This window comes from Dendrobates tinctorius, unplaced genomic scaffold, assembly GCF_039654945.1.
Source record: "Dendrobates tinctorius isolate UK_male_01 unplaced genomic scaffold, ASM3965494v1 ptg000108l, whole genome shotgun sequence".
In the NCBI taxonomy this organism is placed as follows: Eukaryota; Metazoa; Chordata; class Amphibia; order Anura; family Dendrobatidae; genus Dendrobates; species Dendrobates tinctorius.
The window spans coordinates 11,323,968-11,349,000 of NW_027361776.1; the positions used below are offsets into that span (position 1 = coordinate 11,323,968).

The 25,033-nt window shown below is 42.5% G+C and overlaps 1 protein-coding gene across 1 annotated transcript in view; it reads right to left on the bottom strand.

Annotated features, from left to right (window-relative positions):
• TENM2 (teneurin transmembrane protein 2) overlaps positions 1–25,033 on the bottom strand; it is a 6,300,157-nt gene that overhangs the window by 6,269,110 nt on the left and 6,014 nt on the right. Inside the window, exon 3 of the mRNA XM_073589482.1 lies at positions 128–318. The gene's annotated coding sequence lies outside the window, so the exon portion shown is untranslated. The remainder of the gene's footprint in view (positions 1–127; positions 319–25,033) is intronic.

Genomic DNA, 25,033 nt, shown 5'->3' on the forward strand with positions numbered 1-25,033 from the left:
AGATTCTATACACAAAATTGTTTGCAATTGGAAACCCATGCTAATTATAAAAATCTAGTTGCTCAGTTAACCTTATGTTGTTGTGTAAATCTAGTAGTGGGAAACAAAGTGCACAATAGAGTGATACCTTATGAAGGGAGAATTGGAGAGTGCTGGTAATGCTCCCCTCGTGGTTTTGTGACAGACACAACTCCTAGGTAGGTATGAAGAAAAATAGCTGCTTCGGCCCGATGGCTGGTGGATAAATCCTGCAGGAGATATTGGATCCAGTTGGATTAACACGTAGGTGGGCTGCTCTACTCGAGTGAACTAATTCTTCTGAAAAGATGATGAGGAAAAGGGCTTTTTAGTCACAACATGTTTCAACGCGTTTCTATTACTCTTTGACCTACCTACTTTGTATTGGTGTTTATTGATAGAGTGCATCAAATATAGAGAGTGGAGTCTACTCATTTTGAGTCATCTCTTATTTTATGTTGGGTCTGACCGATAATAATGAGACAACTTGCATTCCACAGATTGGAGGTGATATGGAGGCATGTTCTGACTGAGACACAAAATTTAAAACAGTAAGAAGACATGGACACGAGAAGCAGATGAGGGGTCATTCAGAGCTGAAGACCTAACCAACAGCCCTGCTTCACAGTCCCACCCTGATGCACAGAAAACTTAGGAAACCCAAACTATTAATGATAATTAAACAACAACTAGGCTATGGATTTCCTCAAGGTGCCTTAATTAATCAGTATAACAGCACATTTATGACCATAACTTTAGTTTAAAATGCATGATCCTGATCTTTTGAAATTTCAATTCACTAACTTCAACAAATTCTACAAAAAAATACTCATTTTGCGTTGAAACTCAATACTGGAAAGCTTGGATTACCATGGACCTGCATAGGATTTTTTCATTTCTTTTTCAATAAATTGCTGAATATGGGATAGTGTTGGGAATGGGAAGTCTTTAATCAAATAAAGTTTTTTTTATGCTTGTATTTTTATTTTTTTATTATGGGGGTGTCAGACACCTCACTATTACTAACCCCAGGGGTTGCAGCAGCTGTGATTTTTGACAAATCACAGTTGTCTTCAACCACAAATACCATTACCTAGTTTGCCACCACACCAGGTCTACCGGGAAAAACTGGGCAAAGTGTCAGAATTGGAGCATATGATGCGTCAATTTTGGGGTGGCTATGGGCTTATATTTTAGGCTGGGAAGGTGCCAATAACCAGGGACCTTCCAATTCTGATAATGTAAACCAGTGGCTGTCTTCTTTACCTTGGCTTGTTATCAAAAATAGGGGGGGATGCCAAGTAATTTTTAAAAATAATTTATTAGGCTAAACCAGGCAAAAAAGCACCTGTGTAAATGCACTTACAACTTATGTGCTTTTTTCTTAACATGCAGATTTACCATAGCTAATGCAAGTCACATGCAGCCTAACAGCCACAAAACATGTGAGGCGGAAACTCGAACATAGCACTTGAGCACCTGCAATTCTCTGAGCAATGAGCTCACCCCACCACCCGGATGCTAGATCGAGTATCGAGCAGTGGTGAGCATGCTCACTCAGCACTATGCCTGGACAATTCCCGCAATGTTTAGTCAGAAATAATGCAAATTAAAGTAACAATCCCAATTAGGAAAGAGGGGCCATTAGAAAACTTTCACATGTGCCATTTAAATACAGTTTTTTTTTCATTTAGTTTTTAACACCAAAGCAAAATTTGGAAAGAATAGAGAAGGAAATTATTAAGATTATTAAGATTTGACTTCTTTTTTTTGCCTATTCATTGTTTTGTCTTAAAAAACTGCATCATAATGGTCTTCCTCAAAGCAGCCTCTGCATTTTCATTTACCAGAATAATTAATTACTTGTAAATAGTAACTAATTGGACAGGGATTTAAGTAAATTAAATGATAGTGGCAGATATTTACTCGGTTCCTTACTTACATTTACAGTATTAGTGCATGTGTACTATGTATGAAACTTCTGCGCTATACCATTATCATTCTATGCAGTACAGTGGGGAAGAGAGGTATTTGATTCACTGCTAATTTTGTAAGTTTTCCCACCTACAAAGAATACCTGTCAGGTGGATGGACTATCTCAGCAAATGAGATGTGCTTACTAACAAAGATTTTGAAATCCTGAGTTCAAATCCCACCAGGGACAAAATCTGCAAAGAATGGAGAAGTTTGCAATTTTTATTATAGGTACACTTCAACTGTGAAAGAATCTAAAAATATAAACCAGAAAATCACATTGTATGATTTTTAAATAATTAAATTGCATTTGATTGCATGAAATAATTATCTGATCACCTACTGACCAGCAAGAATTCTAATTATCACAGACCTTTTTTTGTTTTTCTTTAAGAAGCCCTCCAACTCTGCACTTATTCCTATATTAATTGCATCTGTTTGAACTTGCTACCTGTATAAAACACACCTATCCGCACAATCAATAACACTCCAACCTCTTCACCTTACCAAAACCAATGAGCTGTCTAAGGACACCAGAGAAAAAACTGTAGACCTGCACAAAGCTGGGATGGGTTACAAGATAATAGGCAAGCCGCTTGATGAGAAGGCAACAACTGTTTGCGCAATTATTAGAAAATTGACGATATGCATGATAACTGTCAGTCTTTCCTTGCAAGATCTCTCCTCATGAGGTATGGATAATTCTAAGAAAGATCAGGAATCAGCCCACTACTACACAGGAGAACCTAGTCAATGACCTGAAGAGAGCTGGGACCACAGTTTCAAATATTACCGTTAATAATATACTATGCGGCCATGGGTTAAAATAGTGCAGGGCGCGGAAAGTCCCCTTGCTCATGCCAGCACATGTCCAAGCCCATTTGAAGTTTGCCAATGACCATCTGGATGATCCAGAGGAGGCATTGGAGAAGGTCATGTGGTCAAGTGAGACTACTCGCCGTGTTTGGAAGAAGAAGGATGAGTACAAACTGAAGAACACCGTCCCAATCGTGAAGCATGGTGGGGGAAACATTATCCTTTTGGGGTGCTTTTCTGCAAAGGGGACAGGACAACTGCACAATATTGAAGGGAGGATGGACGGATCATGTATTGCAAGATTTTAGCCATCAACCTCCTTCCCTCAGTAAAAGCATTGAAGATGAGTTGTGGCTGGGTCTTCCAGCATGACAGTGACACAAAACACACAGCCAGGGCACCTAAAGAGTCGTAAGAAGCCTTTCAAGGTCATAGAGTGGCCTAGCTTATCTCCAGACTTAAACCCAATAGATAATCTTTGGAGGGCGCTTAAACTCACTGTTGCCCAGCCACAGCCCCAAAACCTTCAAGATCTAGGGAAGATCTGTATAGAGGAGTGGGCCTAAATCCCTGCTTCAGTATATGCAAACTTGATCAAGAAATTCAGGAAATGTCTGATGTCTGTAATTGCAAACAAATGTTTCTATACAAAAAATTAAGCTCTATTTTTCAATTGTATCATATACTGTACTTATTTCATGTAATAAAATGCAAATTAGTTATATTAAAATCATACATTGTGATTTTCTGGATTTTTTTTTTAAATACTGTCTCTCACAATTGAAATGTACTTACGATAAAAATTACAGACCTCTCCATTCTTTGTTAGCGGAAAAACATGCAATATGGGCAGTGTATCAGATACTTATTTTCCCTACTGAATGTGCTTAATGTATATTTTCATTCAAGTCAGGAGTCTTCATCTGGAACAGTTCTTCTGTTGCATTAGAACATGTTAAATTACTATACTGAATAGTTCTTGTGTCAAAATATTCATGAAATGTCATCAATGTTCTAAAGAACAAATCTAAGGTGTTTTAAAGAGTCTTATGATAGAACTGAATTTCTGTTTTGATTATACTGTGAACAATCAAACTGACAGCTAATAATAATGTACATGGGCATTTAGCTGATTTCTAACATTCAAACATTCCAGATTTACTTTAAAATTCATCCCTTTTGTCAATGATAATGTAAATCCTGTCATCCGACACTTGACACTATAAAAACCCTCTGCTACTGAAAGTCAAGTTCAGAGAAAACGTATTTCATGACTTTGAAATTTTTGCATACAGTACATCTTAAATCGAAACTTCACAGTTACAATTGACTATTGTGCTTAATGTCTATGGATACTGCTTACAGATGAATAATGTTGTCATATGCAGTGACAGTTTGACATTGAGCTGTAGCATTTCACAGACTGAACAATAAAATAAAGGCTACATAGTAACCAAAATGAGTCTAAAGGATGTGTCAGCATAGAAAAAGTATTTAAAAAGTACACAGTAACAAATATATATGATGCTAATGAGGCCAATCTAGAGTGGGAAAGAGAGGGTTTTGGGATGGATATTTTCAGAAACAAATCTACGACACTTCCTTGGTAGATAAAAGCCCAGTATACTCTTGAGTTTGTATATGGCATTAGATGGGTTTCAGAGCATGACAGGGCCTCCATAAAAAAATATACATAACTGACACCACATCAAAAACACCCATTCTATAGTGTACACCCATATGGTGAGAAAAAAGGTGGGAAATTACATGGATGCTGTCATGGATTCTGGAAAAAAACAGTTACCAGTAAGTAACCTTGGTGCTTTCCCTTCACCGATAACAGCACACATGAGCTATTTATGGAGAAATGAAACACCTTAGGGAGGGACCACTGCTTGCAGCACACTTCTACCAAAGGTTAAGTCAGCAGAGGAGGATATTTCCAGTCTGTAGTGCCTAAAGAAATTAGAAGGTGAGGACCAGTTGGCGGAATTATTAATCAGTCCATATCTCCAATAGAAGAAAGAGGACAGCACTGCTGATACCGCTCCAACTACGCAAATCAATGTGGTGTTAGAAAATACTGCAGACATACTGTATACCCCTAGACTTCGGTGCTCACCCAGAAACAACAATATCGCAGATCCAGAAAAAGACAATGGGTAGCACTCACCATTCTTGAAATTCCTCACTTTATTGGTAACAATAAAACAACTTCACTGGGAGAGTAAGAAAAGGAATGTGCAGGTGACAATGTCCGTTTCGCACTGTGTCATTTCTACGGGTCAATAGATCAGAGGATGTGACGGAAAGAGAAATACCCATGCACACGTATGCTTCTCCCACACAACCCTGAACTCAGATGCAATGAAATACATATAAAAACATTTAAAACACAATACAATTCAAAAATATGAAAACAACAAATGTGCACAACTGTAAATTTACAAATCAAAGTACCTCTCGCAACAATATCTGCCAGCTCTTCATAACACTCTAAAATATGCCATTTTTTTTCTGATCGTGGATCGAATGTAGCTATCCAATGGGATATGTCTTTTACATCTAAATTTGGCCGCTCACAGTTGGAATTTCAGGATGTGCTGGTAAAGATTGAAGATGGGAGTATTTGTACCACTTTATATCGAAAACCAACTGCTACAAATTCGATGATGTGTTTTGATAGTTTTCATCCGTTCTATACAAAACAATCATTGCCTTATAGTCAGCTTCTTAGAGTCAAAAGGGTTATCAATTTGAGAGGGTTTTAATGAACAGTTAGTGGAACTATATGACAGATTCAGAAATAGAGGATTTCCCGATGCCCTATTAAATATGGCATTAGATAGAGCAAAGGGGAAAATGGTAGCTAAAAAAACACTTGTTAAAAAGAAAAAAGATAAGAGGTTTACGTTTTGTTTCCAATATGGCCCAATGGATAGCTACATTCGATCCACAATCAGAAAAACTGGCATATTTTAGAGCGTGATAAAGAGCTGGCAGGTATTGTTGTGAGGGGTCCTTTGATTTCCTGCAGACACAGCACGAGATTAAGGGACATTCTTGTCCAGAATTGCATTAAAAAGGAAAATAAAGATTGGTTAGGTTCAGGTATCCCTAAGGGTAATTATAAGTGTGGCCATTGTCCCTTCTGTAAACTTCATATCACAATTCGTTGTATTCGAGTGGGGGCAATAAGTCATTCAGTTTCTGAGTTCATTTCATGTAAGACAGATTTTGCAGTGTATGCTATTTTTTGTCCATGTAAAAAATTTTATATTGGCAAAACGATACGCCCCCTATATGTTAGATTTAAAGAACACTTTAAGTCTATTTCTTCTGGTAAAGGGGTGCCCCGTTTAATCAATCATATCAGAGATTGCCATGTGGGAGATCCTAATGTTTTGTCATTTGCGGGTTTAGAAAAAGTCTCCCTACCCCCTCAAGGGGGAGGTCTGCATAAACTCCTATTAAGATGAGAAGCCAGGTGGATCATTGTACGCTCGGGCAATGGAATCCACCGGTTTCAATGACAGAGTAGATATGTCTATTTTCTTGTAAATTTATAGTTGTGCTCATTTGCTGTTTTCATGTTTATGAATTGTATTGTGTTTTGTTTTTATATGTATTTCATTGCATCTAGGTTCAGGGTTGTGTGGGAGGAGCATATCTGTGTACAGATATTTCTCTATCCGTCACATCCTCTGACCTATTGACCCATAGAAGCGTCACAGCACGAAATGGCCATCGTCACCTGCACACTCCTTTTCTTACTCTCCCAGTGAAGATGTTTTATTGTTACCAACAAAGTGTGGAATTTCAAGATTGGTGAGTGCTAACCATTCTCTTTTTCTGGAATTAAAAATCTGATCAATCGATACCTCCGCTTTCTCTGCCAAGGATGTCGTCACAGCTCTGGTGGTGTGAGCCTTGATGCATTCAGGAACCGGAGCACCGCCAGCAGAGTAGGCTAATCTAATGGCCTCCCTGATTGGCTTTGCAATGGGACACTTAGATACCCCATACACCTTTCTGTTACCCTGAAAGACTACAAACAAGGACTGGGTTTTCCACCACTAACTAGATATAGATATGCACTCTAACAATGTTCTGCTAACATCTAGACTGTGAAATTTTTCTTTGCTTAAATTCCTAAGGTTATTACATCGAAGGATAATTTCTTGACTGTTATGAAACTTTAGTGCTACCATGGGAAGTTAGACCAGATTAGGTCTCAATATAATATTATCCTCATACACTTGGGTATAAGAAGGGTTTATTGAAAGGGCCTGGATATCGCTAACCCTGCTGTCCGAGGTCAGTGCTACCAATATAATAGCTTAAGGGTAAGATACTTAGCTGACTACTCTTGTAAAGACCCGAATGGGTCACATGGGGGAACCCTTTGAATTCGGTCTTGCCAGGATCTATCTCAGGATTTTATGAAACTCAATGCCCATGTATTAGCTGCAAGATTATAATATTTTTAATGCACCCAAGCCTGAAACCTGAATCTTGAGGGTGCTAATAGTAAACCCTAGCTCAAAGCCCCTCTGGAGAAACTCTAGGATGGAACTGACTGGAGCTTTTTTACCCAAAGACTTCCCTGAAAATTCCAGAAATATTCTCCACGCCCTGATGTAAATTTTTGTTTTTATAGATTTTCTTCTCTGTAACAAGGTGGAGACTAACCCTGGAGAAAAACCCTTCTGATTCAGTATTGCCCTTTAAAATTCCATGCTGCTAGATGGAAGCCCTTCACTTGAGAGTGGCATACTGGACCCTGGAGTGAGAAAGTCCGGGATCTCTGGCAGGATCCAAGGCTCTGACACTGACATTATCCTCAAAAGGGAAAACCACGTTCTTTTTGGCCAGAATTGAGCAAGCAGAATCACCCATCTTCACAACTGCTGGGATCATCGCTATCGGAGGAAAGGCATATAAAATTCTGAAGTTCCAGGGGATTTGAAGGGCATCTACTGCTTAAGCGTTTTCCCTATGGTTTTGTGAACAGAATCTTTTCACTTTCTTGTTCTGTTTGTTTGCGAGCAAGTCTATTTCTTGCAACACCCATGAGAGAACTATCCAGTGAAACACCTGGGAGATTCCCATTGGGAATCCTGGGTCCATTCCCGTTGTTTCAGTCTGTAGATGCTTAGGAAGTCTGTCTTTGTGTTCTCTGTCCCCTTTATGTGCAGCGCTGTTAGGGACTGAACATGTTGTTCTGCCAGCTGAAAGTGACTGCCTGCTGCTTCCAAAAGGGAGTGGGACTTTGTTCCCCTGTGTGGTTGATATATGCCACTGTATGCCGATTATCAGACATGACATGAATGTGGCGACCAAGAAGGGTAGGGAGAATGCCCCTTAAAGCTCTTTGTGCAGCCCACAACTCTTTCAGGTTATTATTATTATTATTTATTTATATAGCACCATTGATTCCATGGTGATGTACATAAGAAGGGGTTACAAACAAATTACAGATATCACTTACAGTAATCAAACTTACAATGACAGACTGATACAGAGGGAAGAGGACCCTGCCCTTTCAGGCTTACATGCTACAGGATGGTGGGGAAGGAGACAGTAGGTTGGTGGGTTAGACAATTTACCCCTCTCAAAGAGTGACCAAGAACCCTGAATTGTACGATCTCTCAATTGTGCCCCCAAGCTGAATTGCTCACATAATTGTGACAATGTCGCTTACTGGCTTTATCCATTGGACCACTGAGTTTAGGTTTGCCCTATCTTCCCACCACGAGAGGGAGTTTCTGGTTTCTAAAGAAAGTTCAACCTACCCTTCTAAATGTCCTTTTAGTAACTTCTGTGCCTACATAATCTCCCATTAAAGCTGCCTCGTGTGTAGCTTGGCTCATCTCACTCCTGGTATGCTGGATGCTAGGGTTCCTAACAGGGACATTGCCTTTCTTAGGGTCATTTTTGTATCTTCTATTGCTGCCGAAGCAAGGTTTACCATCTTGTCCATTTTTTGGAATTCAGAATAAGGCCCAGAAATTACTATTGTGAGGCAGTGAGCGGTGTCATATGCGAGGATCGCTATGTGTCCCCAAGGATGTGTAAAGAAGCATATGGAGGTCGGGGGAGTGCATTGCAGTCACAGGCATAGCTGTTATTGCAAGGCAAAATAGAAGTAAGTGTTGATCTTGAGCAAGCTATTTCTCCAAGGTGGATTTAAGAAAACCTGACATGGACTTGTATTTTTGAAATGGACTACAGGATGGTAGTGGGGTGGTCCATTTCCTTCCCTGACCACAGGTTTTCCATGTGGCCTATGGCCACAGGTTCTATTGTAAAACCCCTGCAGTAAAGGGGTGGGGTGTGTCAGTTTTGTTCTTGCAAGCAGGCAGAGCAGAAGGATTTGCAGAGCTCAACCTGTGTGAGGCAACACAGGGCCAAGTGGATCCAAAGGCCTGGCACCCTCAGGGTTCATGGCGGTGCAGTCGCCCACAGCAACTGCTCACGGACTGTAGAGGATAGCACAGCACATGCATTATGTGAGTGCACAGCACGTGCACTGTGTGAGTTTGGACATTAAACATGTTTGCTGTGAACTTTCCTGTGGTCACTGCCTGTTTGTCACACTGCACAAACCCTGCTGCACTACACTATATTCTTACTGGATTTTATCTCAACTTATGAATGTTTACCATTCAGCTAAGATCTAAGATGACTCTCACATCTCTCAATTGTGTTGCACAGTGGTCCTCTGATTTCACCACTATGAGGAAGTCTAAGTAAGGAACGATATTGGTGTTCTGTACGTGAAAGTAGGCAATTACTGTAATTACCGTTGTGAAAATCCTTGGAGCGACTGTACCGAATGCAAGGGCTCTGAATTGATAATGCCTGGTTTAGCCCTGTACATAGAGGGTCATTCACAGATACATTAGATTGTCTATATGAATAGGTATGTGATAATAATAATCCTTTAAGTTGATGACCACCATGAAACAATTGTGAAAAAGGAGTTTAATGGCCGTGAATTTTTTATCCACCGGTTGATGCAGGAAAGATGTATATCTTTGTACTGTGTTAGCCAGTAGATAGAAAAATATTCAGAATTGAGAGTCCTCAGTGGTTGATACCTTTTAATGACTGACCGAAAAAATGGTAACAAATTGCAAGCTTTCGAGACTACTGAGGTCTCTTCATCAGGCATTGACTAATACAAAATCTGAAGTGGCAAAACATTTCTGTATGCCTGATCACAGCACCATGGATATGAAATGGTATTGAAAGGTAACTTCACATCTCAGAGAGACAGAAAAGTCTGGGAGTACAAGCTCATGACAGCCCCTGACACTATCAATGCAGGAATGAATGTGTCGCATGGATTTATGTCTTTTTACATCAATTAAGGAATTTGCTCCTAAGACTTTGTGGGGGGCATCACAACATAGAACCAGCCCCAATTAGAGGACAATAAAAACTCCTTATCTATGAACTGTTCCAATATTTACAATATGTCTATCTCTCTCCCATAATGATAATTCTGCTTCACGTCACTTGTCTTATCTATCGCATTTTTTCTGTGCTGTGCTGTGCTGTGTATAAATATGTGATTCTTCAGATTTTGTATTAGTCAATGCCTGATGAAAAGACCTCAGTAGTCTCGAAAGCTTGCAATTTGTTACCATCTTTTCAGATAGCAATTAAAAGGTATCAACCACTGAGGACTCTCAATTCTGAATATTTTTCTATCCACCGGTTGATGTTCTTCAGATTGATGATGGTTCTGAATGAACCATCTGGTTTCATTTTATACTAAAGAGGGGGAAATAAAATCTCCTTCCGTTTTCTTCATCTGGAACCTTTCACAGAACCTGTTTTTCTATCAAGCGCAAGACTTCCATCTCTAGGGCTAGCTGTTCTTCTGAAGACTTCCTGGGGGGTGTCACTAAAAAATATCTGACACGGCAGATGAAAAAATTCTATTTTTAGAACTTTTCTTATTCTGTCCAAACTCCAGCCACTGGAAAAGATGTTGTCAGAGGCCTGGATGAAGAGGGAAAGACTTCCCCCTACTTGTAGCCTGACGTCATTGAGAGGACTTCTTGGATGCTGAAGAGGGACTTTCAAACATACCGTATATACTCGTGTATAAGCTGAGATTTTCAGCCCATTTGTTTGGGCTGAAAGTCCCCCTCTCGGCTTATAGACGGGTCAAATACCTGGGGGTCGGCAGGAGAGGGGGAGCGGGGGTGTCAGAGATCATACTTACCTGTCCTGCCTCGGTCTCTGCAGCCTCACTTCTCCACTGTGTCCCTTCCTGTCTTCAGTGGTCACGTGGTACCGCACATTACACTCATGAATATGCGCATATTCATGAGTGTAATGAGCGGTACCACATTACCGCTGAAGACAGGAAGGGAGACAGTGGAGAAGCGAGGCTGCAGAGACCACGGCTGGATGGGTGAGTATAGAAATATTCACCTGTCCCCGGTCCATCGCTGCTCACCGCTGTATCTGCTGCATCCTGTGTCAGTGACGTTTAGGCAGCAGGGGGCACGGTGACGTGGTTAGTGCGCGCTGCCCCTTTGCTGGCTGAACAGTCACTGACACAAGAAGCTGCAGACAGCGGCAATGGACCCAGGAGAGGTGAGTAAGGCTTTTTTTGCAGCATATGGGGGCATATTCTATGGAGCAGCATATGGGGGCATAGTCTATGGAGCAGCATATGGGGTACAGTCTATGGGGCAGCATATGGGGGGCATAAACTATGGAGAAGTATATGGGGGCGTAATCTATGGAGCAGCATATGGGGGCATATTCTATGGAGCAGCATATGGGGGCATAAACTATGGAGAAGCATATGGGGCATAAACTATGGAGAAGCATATAGGGGCATAATCTATGGAGCAGCACATGGGGGCATATTCTATGGAGCAGCATATGGGGGCATAAACTATGGAGCAGCATATGGGGGCATAGTCTATGGATTCCACCCTCGGTTTATACATGAGTCAATAAGTTTTTCCAGTTTTTTTGTGGCAAAATTAGGGGGTCGGCTTATACACGGGTCGGCTTATACATGAGTATATACAGTAAATCCGGGCTCTTTCCTACTTTTGAACTCCCACTTTCTTCTCTCCCCTGCAGGACGTCCCCTATTATATATTTTCCTCCTATAGGAAATCTTCCTTTCACCTGCCTTTTCTAAGATAACGTCCAATTTTCTCCAGAACAAAAATTGGCTATCACACGGGATAGTGCATAGTTTGTTTTCAGACTAAAGGTCTCCTGGACAGCCTTTGAGCCATAAAACCCATATTGCTGTTGTGATGGTTACGTGTGACTGGACACACCACCTCCAGCAGGGCAAATTTCTCTGACACACATGACCCTGGATACACCACCTCCAGTAGGCGAATTTAAATAATATAACATGCAGCCGGATACACCGCCTCCAGCAGGTGAATTTCAGTATTACACGTGAATCTGGATACCCTGCCTCCAGCAGGGTGAATTTAAATAATAAAGGGAAACACCAGGGAAACCGATACAATGGAGAGCCCTGCGATAGGGAACGGGGATGTGGAGACCTCCTGCACTCCCCTGAGTCAGTGTCTCTACACTCATAACAGTCCCTATGCAGGTTCCGCACCTGGCGCTCTGCAAGATACCTAAAAACCCTAGCGTGCCCTGCACCTAGCCCTTTCTAGTGAAATGGATGGTGCAGAACCTAATCCCACCACTGTACTGAAACACACAAAAGGAAAACACCACTTAGCTTTGCTCTGTTGCTCTTGCTCCCAGCAACAGAGTTCAGCAGCAGAATGCAGCTTTCCTCCTGAATAGCTGCTACTACACCAAGTTTGTCAGAGCTGCAAGGAACTCCTCTCTGTAGCTCCTTCCACACCAGGGCTCTGACTGTGCTGCAAGGAACTCTCTCTAGCTCCTTCCTCCACCAAGGATGGTTGGAAATGACCAATATCACCAACAATGAGTGAAAGAACAAGACACTCCTATATAGTTAAGCCAGAGCAATCACACCTGTTAGTGATTCCCGTGTAATAACGCTAACCACCACCGGGGGCAAACTAGAACAAAAGACACCACTGTGTAATGACCCTAATGGCCAACGGTGACAAAACTAACTTTAACCCCTTCACCCCCAAGGGTGGTTTGCACGTTCATGACCGGGCCAATTTTTTAAATTCTGACCACTGTACCTTTATGAGTCATAACTCTGGAACGCTTCCATGGATCCCGGTGATTCTGACATTGTTTTCTCGTCACATATTGTACTTCATGTTAGTGGTAAAATTTCATTCAAATAACTTGCGTTTATTTGTGAGAAAAATGGAAATTTGGCCAAAATTTTGAAAATTTCGCAATTTTCCATCTTTGAATTTTTATGCCCTTAAATCACAGAGATATGGCACACAAAAAACTTGATAACTAACATTTTCCACATGTTTACTTTACATCAGCACAATTTTGGAACCAAAATTTTTTTTTGTTAGGAAGTTATAAGGGTTAAAAGTTAACCAGCGATTTCTCATTTTTACAACACCATTTTATTTTTGCGGACCACATCACATTTGAAGCCACTTTGAGGGGTCTATATGATAGAAAATACACAAAATTGATACCATTCTAAAAACTGCACCCCTTAAGGTGCTCAAAACCACATTCAAGAAGTTTATTAACCCTTTAGGTGCGTCACAGGAATTTTTTTGAAAATTTAAAAAAAAATGAACATCTAACTTTTTTTCACAAAAAAAATACTTCAGGTTCAATTTTTTTTATTTTACCAAGGGTAACAGGAGAAATTGGACTGCAAAAGTTATTGTGCAATTTGTCCTGAGTACGCTGATACCTGATATGTGGGGGGGAACGACTGTTTCAGTGCATGGCAGAGCTCAGAATAGAAGGAGCGCCGTTTGACTTTTTCAATGCAAAATTGTCTGGAATTCAGATCGGACGCCATGTCACGTTTGGAGAGTCCCTGATGTACCTAAACAGTGGAAAACCCCTACAAGTGACCCCATTTTGGAAACTAGACCCCCCAGGGAGCTTATCTAGATATGTGGTGAGAACTTTGAACCCCCAAGGGCTTCACAGAAGTTTATAACATAAAGCCATACAATTAAAAAATCATATTTTTTCCACAAAAATGATCTTTTCACCCTCAATTCTTATTTTTCCAAGGGTAACAGGACCCTAAAAGTTATTGTGCAATTTGTCCTGAGTACGCTGATACCCCACATGTGGGGGTAAACCACTATTTGGGCGCATGGCAGAGCTCGGAAGGGAAGCAGCGCCATTTGACGTTTTTGGCTGGAATTGAGATCGGACACCATGTCGCGATTGGAAAACCCCTGATGTACCTAAACAGTGGAAACCCCCCACAAATGACACCATTTTGTAAACTAGACCCCCCAAAGAACTTATCTAGATGTGTGGTGAGCACTTTGAACCCCCCAGTGCTTCACAGAAGTTTATAACGCCCGGGCGTGAAAATAAAAAATTCGCATTTTTTCCACAAACATGATCTTTTAGTCACCATTTTTTTATTTTCCCAAGGGTACCAGGAGAAATTGGACCCCAAAAGTTGTTGTCCAATTTGTCCTGAGTATGCTGATACTCCATATGTGGGAGAAAACTACTGTATGGGCACATGTCGGGGCTCGGAAGGGAAGTAGTGATGTTTTGGAATGCAGACTTTGATGGAATGGTCTGCGGGTGTCATGTTGCCTTTGGAGAGCCCCTAATGTACCTAAACAGTGGAAACCCCCCACAAATGACCCCATTTTGAAAACTAGACCCCCTAAGGAACTTATCTAGATGTGAGGTGAGCACTTTGAACCCCCAAGGGCTTCACAGAAGTTTATAATGCCTGGGCATGAAAATAAAAAAATCGTATTTTTTCCACAAACATGATCAATTAGTCCCCAATTTTTTTATTTTCCCAAGGGTAACAGGAGAAATTGAACCCCAAAAGTTGTTGTCCAATTTGTCCTGAGTACGCTGACGCCCCATATGTGGGAGAAAACTACTGTATGGACACACGTCAGGGCTCGGAAGGGAAGTAGTGATGTTTTGGAATGCAGACTTTGATGGAATGGTCTGCAGGTGTCATGTTGCATTTGGAGAGCCCCTAATGTACCTAAACAGTGGAAACCCCCCACAAATGACCCCATTTTGAAAACTAGACCCCCTAAGGAACTTATCTAGATGTGAGGTGAGCACTTTGAACCCCCAAGGGCTTCACAGAAGTTTATAATGCCCGGGCATGAAAATAAAAAAATCGTATTTTTTCCACAAACATGATCACTTAGTCCCCAATTTTTTTATTTTCCCAAGGGTAACAGGAGAAATTGAACCCCAAAAGTTGTTGTCCAATTTGTCCTGAGAAAGCTGACGCCCCATATGTGGGAGAAAACTACTGTATGGACACACGTCGGGGCTTCGAAGGGAAGTAGTGACGTTTTGGAATGCAGACTTTGAGGGAATGTTCTGCGGGTGTCATGTTGCCTTTGGAGAGCCCCTAATGTACCTAAACAGTGGAAACACCCCACAAATGACCCCATTTTGGAAACGAGACCCCCTAAGGAACTTATCTAGATGTGTGGCGAGCACTTTGAACCCCCAAGGGCTTCACAGAAGTTTATAAGGCCCGGGCATGAAAAAAAAAAATCGTATTTTTTCCACAAACATGATCAATTAGTCCCCAATTTTTTCATTTTCCCAAGGGTAACAGGAGAAATTTGACCTCAAAAGTTGTTGTCCAATTTGTCATGAGTACGCTGACACCCCATATGTGGGAGAAAACTACTGTATGGACACACGTCGGGGCTCGGAAGAGAAGCAGTGACGTTTTGGAATGCAGACTTTGATGGAATGGTCTGTGGGTGTCATGTGCGTTTGGAGAGCCCCTGATGTACCTAAACTATGGAAACTCCCCACAAGTGACCCCATTTTGGACACTAGACCCCCCACGGAACTTATCTAGATGTGTGGTGAGCACTTTGAACCCCTAAGTGCTTCACAGAAGTTTATAACGCTCGGACGTGAAAATAAAAAAATCATTTTTTTCCACAAAAATGATATTTTTGCCCCCAATTTTTTATTTTCCTAAGGGTAACAGGAGAAATTGGACCCCAAAAATTGTTTTGCAATTTGTCCTGAGTAGGCTGATACCCTACATGTGGGGGTAAAACACTGTTTGGGCGCATGGCAGAGCTTGGAAGGGAAGGAGCACCATTTGACTTTTTCAACTCAGAATTGGCTGGAATTGAAATCAGACGCCATGTTGCATTTGGAGAGCCCCTGATGTGCCTAAACAGTGGAAACCCCCAATTCTAACTCCAACCCGAACACCAACACACCCCTAACCCTAATCTCAGCCCTAGCCCTAACCCTAGCCCTAGCCCTAGCCCTAACCATAGCCCTAATCCTAGCCCTAACCCTAGCCCTAGCCCTAACCCTAACCCTAACCCTACCCTAACCCTAACCCTAACCGTAATGGAAAAATGGAAATAAATACATTTTTTTTATTTTATTATTTTTCCCTAACTAAGGGGGTGATAACGGGGGGTTTGATTTACTATTTATGGCGGTTTTTATGTTTGGCGGCTGTCGCACGCTAAAAGACGCTTTTTATTATAATTTTTCTGTATTTTGACCCACTGAGTCATGTGAGGTCTTATTTTTTGCGGGACGAGTTGACGTTTTTATTGGTACCATTTTCGGGCACGTGACATTTTTTGATCGCTTTTTATTCCGATTTTTGGGACGCAGAATGAACAAAAACCAGCGTATCATGAATTTCTTTTGGGGGGGTGCGTTTACACCGTTCCGCGTGTGGTAAAATTCATAAAGCAGTTTTATTCTTCGGGTCAGTACGGTTACAGCGATACCTCATTTAGGTCGTTTTTTTATGTTTTGTCGGTTTTATGCAATGAAAACTATTTTATATAAAAAATAATTATTTTTGCATCGCTTTATTCTGCGAGCTATAACTTTTTTATTTTTTTGCTGATGATGCTGTGTGGTGGTTCGTTTTTTGCGGGACAAGATGACGTTTTCAGCGGTACCATGGATATTTATATGTGTCTTTTTGATCGCGCGTTATTACACTTTTTGGCGGTATCATAATAAATCATTATTTTTTGCTTCGTTTTTTATTTTTATTTTTTAAGGGGTTCACTAAAGGGGTTAACTAATGGGACAGTTTTATAGGGCGGGTCGTTACGGACGCGGCGATACCTAATATGGGTACTTTTATTGTTTTTTTTTTTATATTTTCAGAAAATGGATTTATTTGGGGGAATATTTTTTTTTTTGGGAATTTATTTGGCGATTTTTTTAAAATTATTTTAACACTTTTTTAATTTTTTTTTTACTTTATTAAATAGTCCCAGGTGGGACATCAGTGTTCTGTGACAGATCGCTGATCTGTCACATCACAGATCACTGTGACAGATCAGCGATCTGTCACAGGCAGTGCACAAGGCTTCCTCATGCCTGCGCTTTGCAGGCACTGAGGAAGTCAGCTTCCTGCAGGCCCCCGTCGCCATCTTGGATTCGGGGGCCTGCAGGAAAGGAGCCCCCGGCAGCAGCGCTGCACATTGCGCTGCCGTGGGGGGCTCAGGGAAGCACGGTGGGAGCCCCCACCCTGCCGATGCTTCCCTTTAACCCCGGTACACCGCGATCATGTTTGATCGCGGTGTGCAAGGGGTTAACGTGTCGGGGGCGGTCCGTGACCGCCCCTGACACTTTGTGCCGGGTGTCAGCTGTGATAATCAGCTGACACCCGGCCGCGATCAGCGGCGCTCACCACGTGGGCGCCGCTGATCGCGGTAGACGTACTATCCCATCCATGGGCATAGGGGCCCGGGTCCCATGGACGGGATAGTACGTCTGATGTCAGGAAGGGGTTAAGCAACCAGCTTAATGAAAAAAAAAAGGTTACAAGTGCTTTTATCTGTCACAATCCAGCATGGATCATGACAGTTGCATTTGACAAACAAGCAGACCTAGCCATGAGCCTTACAGAGTCTGCAGATGTTTGTGCCAGAAATGCTGCAGCTCCTTGTAGTAAAGGCAGGTTGGCCAAAATCTTATCCTGTGGGGGTTTTAGTTCTGAGTTTTTCCTGCACTTGTAGCAGCCAAATCATAAAAGAACAGCCGATACAGGGTTTGGCAATCTCCACCTCAGACCCCCTGCTTCCCACGTGTGTTTCAGATATCCATTTTCATCCAATGGATCTCTTAGTACCTCAGAATTTTCAAAGGATAGTGCCAACCTCTTTGAGGATTTTGATGCAGCCTCATCAGTCGTAGAGGCCTTGTACAAAACCGCATAGTCCTTCTTCTCAAAACGATATCTTCTTTTAGAAGAAGAGGGCATGACACCATTTTTCTTAGATTATTTGCACTCTTTTAATAAGCGCCTAGATCTTACTATTAAAAGGAAAGACCAAAAACAGGCAGAGATGCTTACCTGTATAGACAGGCCTCAATACAAATGCACTATCAGGGTGCAGCGGACCCAAGTAAAATGGCCATTTTACTTGGGTCCGCTGCACCCTGATAGTGCATTTGTATTGAGGCCTGTCGATACAGGTAAGCATCTCTGCCTGTTTTTGTTTTTTTCTCCAATATTGAAGGATTTTTTCCTCTGTTCTGTGGTTTTCATGTTAGAGTAGGACTGGCAAGTGTAAGGAACTTTGACGTTAGCTTGCCAGCTTACGTATTATGGCCATAATATTAACCAATACCTTACATATATTGATATGTTTTGTGCACTTTTTATCTTTTCAGGGTGCAGTTGGGCCCAAATGGTTCTGTAAACTGTGGCCTCTGTTCACATGGGATGCATTATAGTTAGCACTGGGCAGCCCCCCTGTATGGTGTTACTAAGAGGCTGTGAACCATATCTCTGCATTTTTTCTCTGCTCTAACACTACGGACATCACATCTTCTAGAGATTTAGCCATCTTCTCATCTTTTAAGCCAATTGTTGACCTAACTGTTTTGTGTCCTCCACAGGGAATCTAGGTCTGCCCCACTATGTCACTGCCATAGGAAGATGAGGTCAAAAATTCACTGTGATAGTCCTCTTCTGATAACGAGGAAACGTCAGATATAGAAGAGACTTCCTTAAACTCTTTCTTCCCTTTTTAATAGGAATTTTAGGGAGCCATTCACCTCATCCCATGGTGTCAGTGGTGGGATAACTAAGATAATCCCCACTCTGCCTGTGATAGCCGTGTGCCGGCAGTTTGTTGCGTCCCTCCGTCCGCTGATACACCCGTGTCAGTGGTGGGATTGTGACATATTGGTGACACAGGGTCCACTGTCCATCGCGTTTTGGTGGCAGCGGGACCCCCGTTCGTCACAAATTTGTGATAAATATGTGACGAATGGGGGTCCCGTTGCCACCAAAATGCGACGGACAGCGGACCCTGTGTCACCAATATGTCACAATCCCATCACTGACACGGGTGTATCAGCGGATGGAGGGACGCGACACACTGCCGGCACACGGCTATCACAGGCACAGTGGGGCTTATCTTAGTTATCCCACCACTGGCATCATGTGACAAACATGCAGCAAGCTAACCTTGCTCTAACAATTTACCTCAGGGGGGTTATTTTGGATGCCCCACCACTGCTGACAACCTTCCAAGAACTGCGGGGATTTATGTATATCCCACTTTCTCAGCTCCACTTTGGAACTCACAGCTCTCTGGCGCCCCCCTTACCCTCAGATCAGTCAGGGAACTGCACCTAGGATAATTAGTTGCCAGACGGGCTGCTTGTTGTGCACGGATAATTAGGCTACCGCAGTAAGGGAATTATCAATGCTGTGGCTGCAGCCCCCCCTTTAGCAATATAAGACCCTTCTGTCCTGCCAACTAGCCTAATCAATCGCACACACCACACTGCCACCATCCACGCTTTTCTTAATTCTCAGAGTTAAATTAAGAGGGTCCGTGGCAAAACCCTGAAATCTGTAGCGATTATCTAAAAGAGGCGCATAGCTCGTTTCTTAGAGCATGGAAACAAACTGATAATTTTAAGATTTATTCCCAAAAGGGCAGTGATTATACAGATAAAAGTTGCTATAAAGTTGAGACATTACATATGTGCAAATACAAATATAAAACAAAATGGAAGAAAGAAGAAAGTACACTTACATGTGGTCAGTTGGTGTTAGGCAACCCATGCGGCTGGGGGGGAGGGGCGCTTAACCAAACGTCCCCACTCATCGGCACGTCTCTCTGGCATGAGGACCTCAGCTGACTGTGAGAAAGAGAACTAAGATATGCCATTGGACTTCTATGGCCCCCACCCTGGATCTGCCCCATGCCCCCAATTCACCTTCCCTATGCCATGGACTTCTATAGCCCCACCCTGGATCTGCCCCATCCCCCATCGACCTTCCCTATGCCATGGACTTCTATAGCCCCATCCTGGATCTGCCCCCATCCACCTTTCCTACAGCCCCTACCCAACATCCCTACAGTCCCTATCCCTATTCCCTTTTGTACACTTGCTTTGGCAAAACTAATGTGTATTTAGTCCTGTCAATAAAGCTTCTTTGAATTGAATTGAATGCCAATAACACCGATATGCAAGATTCAAAATAGTAATTAGTAATGAGCCAACCTGAATGGTAACATTTGGGATCTGTCAATCACCAAGCTTGTAGGCTGTGGGCATTTCTGGAGCCATAACAGCCATGCCAACTACTGGCACGGCTGTGATTGGCCCGTGCACCATGTAACCCTGCTTATATAATGGCAGGGTCATGGGTGGTGCCGCCATTGTATTCCTCGTGTGCTGTCAGTGTGGTTCTCACTTCTCTGTGTCATACCAGCCTCGTGTACTGTGCCCTAAAAGCCGATTCATTTGTGCCATGCCAGTATTGTGTAGACTGCCATAACACCTTGTTGCTCTGTGCAATAAAAGCCTTGTGGTCTGTGCCATAAAAACCTGTTGCTCTGTGGCAAAAAAAATGCTATTGCTCTTTTCCATGTAAACCTTGTTCTCTGTGACCAAAAAATCTTATTGCTCTGTACCATCTAAACTTTGTTCTCTGTGGCAAAGAAAATCCTATTGCTCTGTGCCATATAAACCTTGTTTTATGTGGCCAAAAAATCCTATTGGTCTATTTCAAAAAAAGCTTGTACTGTTTGGGAAAAAAAATTGTACTCTATGCTATAAAGACCTGTGGCTCTGTGGCATAATAGCCTTGCATAGAGTGCCCAAATCCAGCCTCTTGCCTACAAGGTATTTTTTTTAAGGGGAAAATACATGAGGAGAGAAGGAAATAAGGTACAGTACGTGGTCGTGGTGCTGCTGGTGGTGATGGTGTAGTTGATGCAGGAAAAAGACATGGTCGATCTGCGCCTGTTACATGTCCAACTGCAGCACCTTCCTCGGGTGCATGCAGGTGACAGGACGTTCGTCGTTATTTAGCAACCCCCAGTACGAGGCTAGAAAATGTAGAGCTCAAACAACAGACAGATAAGTGGTTTCTGGAAATGAACCTCATGCCTGGTCTGGAGGTCTGCAATAACAAGTGAAATATGGTAGCAGCTCTGGCCCTAGCCGGTTAAACGTAAATCCCTTGCCTAGTACATGTGCTGAACTTGGTGGCGCAGAGCTTCCTGAAGAACTACTCAAATATGTCTGATTTGTTTCTGAAAGTGCTTGCAATGTGTGCACTTTCGGTGTTCTCACTCTGCTGCTGCTCTCCTATCTGCGCTACAGTGTTACTTCTGCCTTCCAGCTCACCACCTCAAATGTGATGTACCAACACATTGGAACTCCACCTTGCATATGGTGGAGAGACTGTGTGAGCAGAAGCAGGCAATATGTCACGCACAGAGTAGGAAAGACTATGTGTTGTGAGTTCATTTTCCCCTTCGTCACTGGGGTCTGGTGAACTCCCTATTCTGGTAAAGGAAGGTAATGAGCCTGATTATCAGGCACCTGAGTCTAATGAGGATGACTGGCTGAGTGGAGTCACGGACTGGATATAAGGCTGCCGACGCCCTTCTGCCCTGCGGGTGACTTCTCTGTGGACTTCTAGGACACCAGTCTGATTCCTGCTCCTCTAAAGCTAAGTTTCTGTTTTGCCTGTTAGCTTTTTGTTTTGTTTTTTGTTTTCCTTGCTTTTCAGTATTCTGCCATTCCCTGCTGGGGTGAGCTGAATCTCCTTTTGCCTGTAGCTCTGTCATCAGTATATTCCTGAGTACTGACATAGCTTTTTTGAAGCCTAGCGTCTTCAGGGCCTTTTTCACTGTCAGTCTGTTGGCTCTGATTTTCATAGGGTTTTTCACGGATTGCAGACAGCAGCCTTCCTGTCCTTTTCTATTTAGTTAGCTTGGGACCCTCTTTGCTCAGTCTATCTTTCTGTCTGTGTTAGTGTTTTCATCTTGCTTCACCGTCATTATATGTTGGGGGCTGCCTATTGCTTTGGGGTCTGCTCTGGGGCAGTTTAGATTTCCCCTTTCTTTCTTTAGGCCTATTTAATTCTCCGGCTGTGATCGAGGGGTCTAGGGCATCGTAGGAACCCCCCACGGCTACTGCTAGTTGTGTTGAGAGGTTCAGGGGTCTGCAATCCGATAGCTGCCAACTTCTCTGGTTTTCTGGACTTAGCTAGCATTTCTGTTTTTGCCTCCTACGGTGACTCAATCAAAACACTATGTGCAACACGAAGGTATGACGGGAAGGGAGCCCAACACAAGGGAAGGGGGAGTGGAGACCCCTAAGCAGATCTAAAGTCACCCTGTCTGCGCTAAACATTACTACAGTTGTGGCCAAAAGTATTGACACCCCTGCAATTTTGTCAGATAATACTCAGTTTCTTCCTGAAAATGATTGCAAACATAAATTCATTGGTATTATTATCTTCATTTAATTTGTCTTAAATGAAAAAACACAAAAGAGAATGAAGCAAAAAGCAAAACATTGATCATTTCACACAAAACTCCAAAAATGGGCCAGACAAAAGTATTGGCACCCTCAGCCTAATACTTGGTTGCACAACCTTTAGCCAAAATAACTGCGACCAACCGCTTCCGGTAGCCATCAATGAGTTTTTTACAATGCTCTGCTGGAATTTTAGACCATTCTTCTTTGGCAAACTGCTCCAGGTCCCTGATATTTGAAGGGTGCCTTCTCCAAACTGCCATTTTTAGATCTCTCCACAGGTGTTCTATGGGATTCAGGTCTGGACTCATTGCTGGCCACCTTAGAAGTCTCCAGTACTTTCTCTCAAACCATTTTCTAGTGCTTTTTGAAGTGTGTTTTGGGTCATTGTCCTGCTGTAAGACTCATGTCCTCTGAGGGAGACCCAACTTTCTCACACTGGTTCCTATATTATGCTGCAAAATTTGTTGGTAGTCTTCAGACTTCATAATGCCATGCACACGGTCAAGCAGTCCAGTGCCAGAGGCAGCAAAGCAACCCCAAAACATCAGTGAACCTCCACCATGTTTGACTGTAGGGACCGTGTTTTTTTCTTTGAATGCCTCTTTTTTTCTCCTGTAAATTCTATGTTCATGCCTTTGCCCAAAAAGCTCTACTTTTGTCTCATCTGACCAGAGAACATTCTTCCAAAACGCTTTAGGCTTTTTCAGGTAAGTTTTGGCAAGCTCCAGCCTGGCTTTTTTATGTCTCGGGGTAAGAAGTGGGGTCTTCCTGGGTCTCCTACCATACAGTCCCTTTTCATTCAGACGCCGACAGCCAGTACGGGTTGACACTGTTGTACCCTTGGACTGCAGGGTGGTATGAATGAGTCACAGCAAATGTGTGTGCAAAACGTTTCTCTCGTTTAGGGCAGACAGAAATAATATGCGAGGCATCACCACAGAAGAAACACAGCTTATTTCGCCTTCTGAACTCCTGACACTGCGCCCTAGACAAAACTCTATCACATTGCATAGGTTCAGACATTTGTTCAATAGGTGGCAACACCTCTCGTGCGGTTTTGCGTTCACGCAAACGCCGATCAACCTGAATGGCTAATGACATAGAATCGTCAAGACCAGAGGTAACAGGAAATCCCACCATAGTATCTTTTATGGTTTCTGACAAACCCTTCCGAAAGAGAGCTGCCAAGGCACCATCATTCCAGGTAGTAAGGACCACCCACTTTCGGAATTTTTGACAGTACAACTCTGCAGAATCCTGACCCTGGCTCAATGCCAACAGGGCCTTTTCAGCCTTATCAATAGCATTAGGTTCATCATACAACAACCCCAAGGCTTGAAAAAATGCGTTCACATTAGTAAGAATAGGATCATCAGGTTTCAAAGAAAACGCTCAATCTTGGGGATTGCTGCACAGCAAAGAGATGACAATTTTAACCTACTGCGCCGAGCTCCCCGACGAGTTAGGCTTCAAGGCAAAAAATAATTTACAATTATTCTTAAAATTCAAAAATTTAGACCGATCCCCAAAAAACACATCAGGAGTAGGGATCTTTGGTTCAGCAGCATGTGAATGAGCAAGATAGGCGGAAATTCCCCGCACTTCAGCAGTGAGCTGCTACACACGATCAGACAATTGCTTCATCTCCATTGAGAAAGAAAAAAAAATTCCCCCTGCGGCCTCAGAGACATAGAGGAAAAAATATACACAAAAAAAAAGTATTCTGACAAACTCTTTTTTTTTTTTTTTTTTACAATTCTTTCCTGCTATTAAGCACCCTAGGATCTGCGGTATGGCTGGTGATTCTGTTATGAATGAGTCACCAAAGGAGGAAAAAACAAAAATACAAGCTAAGTCCAGAAAACCAGAGAAGTTGGTAGCTATCGGATTGCAGACCCCTGATCCTATCCACAACAACTAACAGTAGCCATGGGGGGTTCCTATGATGCCCTAGACCCCTCGATCACAGCCAGAGAACTAAATAGACCTAAAGAAAGAAAGGGGAAATCTAAACTGCCCCAGAGCAGACCCCAAAGCAATAGGCAGCCCCCAACATATAATGACGGTGAAGCAAGATGAAAACACTAACACAGATAGAAAGATAGGTTGAGCAAACGATGGGGCCCAAGCTAACTAAAAAGGACAGGATAGAAAAGCTGCTGTCTGCAATCCGCAAAAAACCCTACCAAAAAATGTCCCAACCGTCTGATAGGAAAAACAGGCCCTGAAGTCGCTTGGACTTCAAAATGACTATATCAGCACTCAGGTAAATTCTGAAGACAGAGCAAAGAGACAAACTGATCAGAGACAA